Source organism: Arachis ipaensis, chromosome B03 (assembly GCF_000816755.2).
Source record: "Arachis ipaensis cultivar K30076 chromosome B03, Araip1.1, whole genome shotgun sequence".
NCBI classification, from domain to species: domain Eukaryota; kingdom Viridiplantae; phylum Streptophyta; class Magnoliopsida; order Fabales; family Fabaceae; genus Arachis; species Arachis ipaensis.
Window position 1 is genome coordinate 133,737,367 of NC_029787.2, and position 2,288 is coordinate 133,739,654.

The window sequence follows — 2,288 nt, forward strand, 5'->3', positions numbered from 1 at the left end:
TTACCCTCGGAATTTACTGCTTTTTACTAAAGCTGCCCTCGGATCCTTCTTTCAAATATAAATAATAATAAATAATATGGTATTTTAGATTTTTAGTCAATTAACTCTTTAAAGAAAATTCTATTTTATAATACACACTTCCATTTTGGAACTAAAATGAAACTACTAGTTTCTAACTATTATTTTGCAACCGTTCAAATAAATTTGATATCTTTATCAGAGATAGCAAATAACTCAAAAATATAAATATGAGATTGATTAAAGTGATGGATGCTTTTTTTTTTTTCAGTTAGATGTGAGTTTTGATCTCATTCTCATCCCCATTTAAGTCTAACACTTGTAAATGTGATCAATCAATGTGTTGATCTCTTAATAAAAAGTTCTTAAACATGGATCAACAGAGATCCAATCAGATTAATTGGGCTTAGTAATAAAGCCCAGAAATTTGTGATTTGATTAAGAAAAAAATATTATTGTATAACTTTATTATATTGTAAGATATATTTATCAGAATATTGTTTAATATTGTTTGTAACTATTATGGTTATATTATTTTTCATGGAAAATTTTTATGCGATATTTTCACGAACTTAATTTAAGGCAGTAATGAATAAGAGGAGTGAAAGAGAAAAGTAAAATATAATTGGGATTAGAATTTGTGAGAAGTATGAAATATTGTTGTGTAAATATAATTGTTTGAACTTTCATTTACTATTATTACTGTCAAGATATAATTACGAAGGGACAATTAAGTGGGAAATTAGGTAGCCACTAAAGGGTTTGATTTTAGAGAAATTATTATGGCTCATTTCGTTTATAAAATTATTTTCATTTTAAAAATTAACTATACATACAACTTTCACATTGCTATTTTTTTTCTAAAGAAAGTAATAACAATACACTTTCAATTTTATTATCTTATTCAGAAATTATAAATACAAATAAAAATATTAAACATAACTAACAAAATGTTAACCCAACTAGAATTTCATTTTAATTTCACCTTATTTATATATACTTAGATAATCAATAATTAATTGCTATATCCAATTATTACAAGATTATTACAGTGTAAAACAGCATTCAACTATTTATTTTTGGCGTGTGGAAGTATACGAAAGAACTTACAAAAGATGGAAAAAACGTACTTTAAGAAGCAAACAAATAATAATTAATTGATAGCTAAAGAAGAATATATTACAAATAGAATTATTGCATATGGCAGGTTGAATTATAAACATATTAAATATGCACTAAAAATCAATTATTACATTAATTACTTGTATGAAGTATTTATTAAAATACAAAATAGATGATATAAAATAATCAATTCTGTTACGTAACTAACAGTATTTTTGCCAACTTCTGTCAACTATTATTTATAATTGTGTTTAACAGAAGTGTCTTCGTGAATGTATCTAATAAAAATGTCTTTTTTATGACTGTGTTTAATAAAAATGTCTTTATAGATATATTTTTTAGATGTGTCTCTTTATATATATGTTTAAAATATAATAATTAATTATTATTATTACATAATTAAATATATATAAAATTATTTTATATTAACAATACATCAAAATTAAACTCATCTTTATATACAGAATATTTGATGGAACTATTCTAGTAAATAGATCTTTTTATGGTCTTTCTTTCGATCCTTATTGTTAGGTACACCCAATCCATGACTAGTGCTTAGGATGATGACTAATTGTAGTAACCTAGGAATATGATCATATTTACGTGGCCAGTGCTAAATACATCATATTAAAGTTCCTCATAATTCAAGAACAACATTAGACCATATAATTTTAAAGAACTTTAATTTTAACCTAACCGTTCAAATTATTAACTGTCTACAGCAATTTATGTGATTAAACTCATATGTGAGGGCGTCAAAGTCAAACTAATGATTAGCGTGTCGCAATAATTGTTACATCTAGTACTTGGGTTTCTAATAATGATTAACGTGCTAATATAATCATCACTATTACTATGTTTTAGTGTATGGGTTGGGTTTGATTTTGAATGAGAAGTAGTAGAGTGACGTAAGCAGGGGTGGAATCTACTCAATCTAGGCAATCCATGAGAGAGAATGAATCCGAACCGTTGGATGAATGAAAAGTGGGTCCCATGAATGAAAAGAAAATAGCTGAAGGTTGATGCCTTGATGGGACTTGACAGCACTTTTTGCTCGCATTGTCGTACGATCAGCAAAACGACACGCGTTTTATTGCTCAACACTTGGCTCACTGGGTGGCATGTATTGTAAATTACCACAACTTCAC

The 2,288-nt window shown here is 26.6% G+C and overlaps 1 long non-coding RNA gene across 1 annotated transcript in view; it reads left to right on the plus strand.

Moving 5' to 3' along the window:
* Nucleotides 1-2,288, plus strand: part of LOC110270470 — a 13,451-nt gene that overhangs the window by 2,001 nt on the left and 9,162 nt on the right. The gene's annotated exons all lie outside the window — the stretch shown is intronic.